Genomic DNA, 6,000 nt, shown 5'->3' with positions numbered 1-6,000 from the left:
TTGTTTAACATGAAAGTGAAATATTTTAATGTCATTTTTTTGCCCTGCGGATTTGCCCGTTGGATTTGCATTTCCGAAACAATTAGCCCAATATAGTGAATCTGCAACATTTTTGTTGTTAGAGATATGACACACGTTGATCTATCGCAGCGTTCGGGGAACTATTTTAATTATTACCTCAATTTTTTTTGTGTAATTTGATATTACCCATGGCGAAGAACAAAAAAAAAAAACGAAGTCGCTTTTTTTTAGCATCTTTCATATTTATAGCCCCCATGATAATATTGAAAAGAAAACAATAACTAAAAATTTAATTTAAACGTCATTTATTCATTTTATCAATGTAATAAATACCTAGTAATAAATAACGGTAATAATAGTATTACATTATTATGTAATATACAGTTGAGGAAAAAAATCGCAACCCTGTGGGGGCTATTTTTTTTCTGTAAAATATAAGTAAATGATAATTTCTTGTTATTTTATAATTCATATGATATTTTTCTTGAATTATTAGACGAAAAAACTAGTTTTTAATTTTTATATATAGCCCCCATAAAAAAGCTTTTTCAATTTAAATGATTTTTTTCGGGAAAATAAGACTTTATGGACTTATTTTTTCGTTTCGTTGCATTTCGTTTCATCGAGTTTGAAATCACAACGATTCTAAAGAAGTTTCACTTCAATATATACTTTTTACTCACAAAAGTTTCATTTTTACCCCTCAAAATTTCATTTTACCCCATTTAGGGTAATTTACCCCGGTTTCCCGACTGCTGACTATCGTAACGCTCCGAAAAAGATAAGTTTAGTCCATACAGACTGCTTTCCGTTGTAAACGAAATTTTATAAATATTTTCACTGGACGATTGTTCGATAATAAATTATTTATTGGAACAATATAGAACATAATTAAAACTATTTTTATAGTTTATTCTCCGGTGATTTTTTTTCTTTCCTGTTCGCTGATAGCCTAAGGAGCTGTTTCCGTTTTTCGCGGAGGGGTAGGTGAGCTCACGGGATCAACCTGAGAGAATTTGCTAACACTTGCCCTCTAGCAAGAGCAGTGCTTCCCAGAATTTACCACCGGATCGGAATCGCGACCCACTGAGAAACTCAGTGAACTGATTATACTGTTTCCGATGTTTTTAATACATAACAGTTTTCGTGGCCACGGATCGGCTAATTGACTGAACTGACTCGCTCATTGACTGAAAACTGTAGAGTACATAAATGATCAAACCGTAAAAATAGTTTTAATTTTGTCTACGGCTAGCGCAAACTGAAAAAAAAAAACACTGTTATACTGAGACCTTAGAACTTATATCTCAAGGTGGGTGGCGCATTTACGTTGTAGATGTCTATGGGCTCCAGTAACCACTTAACACCTGGTGGGCTGTGAGCTCGTCCACACATCCAAGCAATAAAAATAAAAATATTTTTGCGATTCACTTTTTGCTCGAAAAAAAGGTACTCATTATTAGGCCTTGTGGTCCCAAACTTTATCAAGATCTAACCAATAAGTTTTTAACTTATCCTCGTAAATGCATATTTGATTTACTTTGAAGACATTGACAATAGTCTCTTTTTTAATGAAACTTCATTCATCATTCTATCTGAATCATTATCGAAAAATCAAACAACTTAATAAGTGGTAACTGTTTTCTGATTGAAGCAGTCATGAGTCCACTCCGAGTGTTTGGACGACTGTACACCCCAGACACCAAACCCATGGCCCAAAGTGGATGGTGAAATTCACATACCGATCTCCAAGCCTCAACTTCTAACATAAAAACTGAATTAAGATCTCTTATCTGCAAGTACACATAAAACTTATGAGTAATGTGTGTTAAAACTAAAAATAATCTGTTTTCGTCCGATCGTTAACATCTTATCTTCTGTTAGAGATGTGAAAGGCATACAAACAAATCTGAACATTCGCTAGATTAGATAATTCTTATAGTTGTAGTTGAGCGGGTTTAAAGCAGCGTGGAATGAGTGTCATAACTAAGGTTTTTAGGGTACGTCTGAATATATCAACAAACGGTTTATAACTATATTTAATACGCTTTTATTAGCTTCAGACGTATGTATGTTGTTATGTAACGGAATCCTTGAACATGATTTTGACCCCCTTCAAAACGTCGGATTAACTCGAAATTTGGTATACTTATTAAGGACCGATGACAATTCAATATTAAAAAAAAATTGAAAAATAATAAAATTCAACTAAAAAATGAAAAATAAATAATAGTTTAAAAAACCTAACAAAATACGCTTTTATAGAAAATCAAACAAAAAAATAGATAATAAATTTTAATAAATTTGAATTAAAAATAGTGTAAGAAAAAAATATTTTATTGTAAAAAAGCGTGGGCGCGTAAGCGCGTCTTAAATTTTTTTTTTATTTTTTTTAAGCTATTATTTTTTTATTGCTAAGATAAGTGGGAGAACTCACGGCCCACCATAGTATTATGTGAACACCGCAACACATAGCTTGCGGAATATTCGAATGTTTTTATATTTTATTTATTGCATTGCTGGCTGGACGAGCTCACAACCCACGTGGTGTTAAGTAGTTACCGGAGCCCATAGACATCTATAACGTAAATGCCGCCTACCATCTTGAGATATGAGTTTTAATGTTTCCATAGCACAACGGTTGCCCCACCCTTCAAACCGAAACGCATTACTGCTTCACGGTAGAAATAGGCAGGGCGGGCGGTACCTACCAGTGTGGACTCACAAGACGTCCTACTACCAGTAAAGTATTTCCTGGGAATGTGACGTCTATTAGTAACTCCCCTACTCAACGTCAAGGAACGTCTGTGAAGAAAAGTAAATTATCAAGCTAAAAACTTTGATTTTTATTCGATAAAGGAAATGTGTATTCGCTTCGGGCCACTCAATTTATGTTATTTTATACGATTGCTTTACCGCAATGTCTCGATTTGTATAAAAAGAAAATGTAATGTAGCGTATAGATAATAAATTACGAAAAGAAATATAGAGTCTCCGGATTTATTTGGCCGGTTCTCTCATAGGGACTGTTTCGTGTCTTGAAAAATGTCTGCAGTAATTCGTATTGCTCATATCTAACTAAGGTAACAAATGGAGTCTGAAAAAAATATTTGTCAGAATATGCGCCTTAGAAAATTTCCTGAATGTATTTTCGTTCGTGATCGAAAGAAAATAAATGTATCTTTAAATGTATTTGAGTTTTAGGAAATAATATATTCCAATTTTTGCATTGTGGTTAGAGGTTTTTGGTTTTAATTCTGTGTGAACATGAGATTTGTAAAACGCTTTTTATTAGCTTCAGACGTATGTATGTTTGTAACGGAATCTTGAACATGATTTTAACCCCCTTCAAAATATACTATATACTTGGTATACTTATTAAGGACCGATGACAATCACATATTTTTTAAAAAAAATAAAAAAAAAATTGAAATAATTGAAATTTAACTAAAAAATGAAAAAGAAATAATATTAAAAAAAACTAACAAAATATGCTTTTATAGAAAATCCAACTAACAAATAGAAAATAAATTATAATAAATTTGAATTAAAAATAGTGTAAGAAAAAATATTTTATTGTAATAAAAGCGTAGGGTGCATGGTATCAGTAATAAATATTTTATGAACAGATATGAGTAGAAAAGTTATTTTGATAATATCCTGAAAGCACCCCACGCTTTTTTTACAATAAAATATTTTTTTCTTACGCTATTTTAATTCAAATTTATTCAAAAAGTTATTTTCTATTTTTAGTTGGATTTTCTATAAAAGCGTATTTGTTAGTTTTGTAAACTATTATTTATTCATTGGAATCTTGTGAAAGACTCACTTAGAATTGTGATATAAAATAACTCGCAATGATTTTGTAGACGGTACTACGTTCTCTGTAATGCTTGGGATTTCCTTAAGTTTTTATTGCATCGCATTGGAGCTTTAATGTCGAAAAGCTTCATCGTGTAGTTTTAAGGAAACAGTCGAGCGTGTATCTATGTGTTATGAAATTTTCGACGCGACGTCACAGGGGAGCGACAGGCATGGCAGGGAGGGAGGGGGGACATCAAATCAACAGTTTCAGGCGATAGAGCCAGTTTCCTTCTCGCCTTCGAAGCGGACGGTCGTGCAGAGCGCACGAATTTCCCAAACGAGTGAATTTATCATTAAACGAATTTCCCAAACGTGCTGTTTTAATATTTGGGAGTTATTGTGTTCTTTTTTTGTGAGCGGGTATCGTAAATAGTCACACTTTATTAGTTTTTTTTTCGTGTTTTTGTTGTTATTTTTTTGATTTTTTACGGTGTTTTTTTTTTGTATTTTGTTTGAAGTGATTTGTTTTTTTTTGTTTTGACTGAAGATCGACAGAGGCGGTAAGTGTATTATAGAATTGATTATTTATAAAATTTGCTATTACTTGTAATTTTTCCACGTAATTTTCCGATTATTATTTGGCTTCGGAAAAACATTTTGATTGTATAGTTGGACAGTTGTTTAGCGTCCTGGCTAGTATACCAATGGGTCTGGCTTCGGTTCTCGATCTAAGACATTTGTCTCCAGCGATCTGAAGCCTGAAGATAATAATATGTACTTTGGCCGTTGAGCTTGCGATGTCATTATCAATGTTATACATTTCGCGTGAATCATCTGAAAATTGTATTTTTTTTATTTATTGCTTAGATGGGTGGACGAGCTCACAGCCCACCTGGTGTAAAGTGGTTACTGGAGCCCATGGACATCTACAACGTAAATGCGCCACCCACCTTGAGATATAAGTTCTAAGATCTCAGTATAGTTACAACGGCTGCCCCACCCTTCAAACCGAAACGCATTACTGCTTCACGGCAGAAATAGGCAGGGTGGTGGTACCTACCCGCGCGGACTCACAAGAGGTCCTACCACCAGTAAAAATTTTATTTATAGCTTTATATACTTGACAGTATAAAGGCGGACTTAATGCTATAGGCATTCTCTGACAGTCTACCCTAGGGGAGTGCAGAGATGAACCTTGGTAGGTTGAGTGTTATTAGGTGAAGGGTTATATTAGGTACTTAAACATATGTATACATATAACATACATAATGTTTATAAATACAAATACTCGCACTTAAATAAGTACATGAGTTGTTTTTATAAAGAGAAACAACATTTGTGCTATAGTTTTACTAAGCTAATCTGTATTTGATATAGATAAAATGATACATTACAAAATAACATTTAAAGCTATTGCTTCACCACACTATTTTTATTTCTTTTTATATTTTATTATTTCAAAAATGCTTTTATATGTCTAATGTTCTTTCTGATTTTTTTATGTTTCAATATTCGAAATTCTATTTATGTCATCTTTGTATCATATTAACCTCGTTTAAGATTAATCGTATAGAGGTTACATCTATATAAAATATTATATAAATTAATATCAATTATATGACTCTGCTATTTCTCTGAGAAATAGTTCTCGAGCCCTCGGCTTAAGCGTCGAAAATTTTCGGTATAATAGAAGGATAAAACTTTAGGATGTATTCTCAAGGTTCTTCTTGATAGATCATAAATGATATTCGTTAATAGAGCAGCGTTGGTTGTCCTGAATCTATCGCCCACGGAACGCAAATTTCACATCAATAGCAAATTCTCGTAAATATAATATAGGTATTGTATAAATTATATTAAATATAATATATTAAATATAATATATGAGTCGACAGTTATCAAAGCCGGCAATCTGACTTTTGGTCAATGATTGGTAAATCAGAAAAACGAATTATTGACTTTGTATTCCATTGGCAGTCACAAAACTCTTCGGAACGACATCTTAGATAAATAACAGGTTAACTATTAACCTTTATTTAATGCAGGTTTTGAACCGTATTCTTTGAAGGAGACGATTATATTCAAATCAATCTGTATTGACATATCAATAACATTTTTTTGTCCAAATGCACAGATTACCACCTTTGATAATAGACGACTCATATATAATAAATT

The 6,000-nt window shown here is 32.6% G+C and overlaps 1 protein-coding gene across 1 annotated transcript in view; it reads left to right on the top strand.

Annotated features, from left to right (window-relative positions):
- The first annotated feature begins 4,064 nt into the window (after window positions 1-4,064).
- The window catches only part of SPR (Sex peptide receptor), a 301,535-nt gene continuing 299,599 nt past the window's right edge, over window positions 4,065-6,000 (top strand). Inside the window, exon 1 of the mRNA XM_089738232.1 lies at window positions 4,065-4,385. The gene's annotated coding sequence lies outside the window, so the exon portion shown is untranslated. The remainder of the gene's footprint in view (window positions 4,386-6,000) is intronic.

This window comes from Bombyx mandarina, chromosome 24, assembly GCF_030267445.1.
Source record: "Bombyx mandarina strain Sakado chromosome 24, ASM3026744v2".
Lineage (NCBI taxonomy): Eukaryota > Metazoa > Arthropoda > Insecta > Lepidoptera > Bombycidae > Bombyx > Bombyx mandarina.
This window is presented reverse-complemented; position numbering and strand designations above follow the sequence as displayed.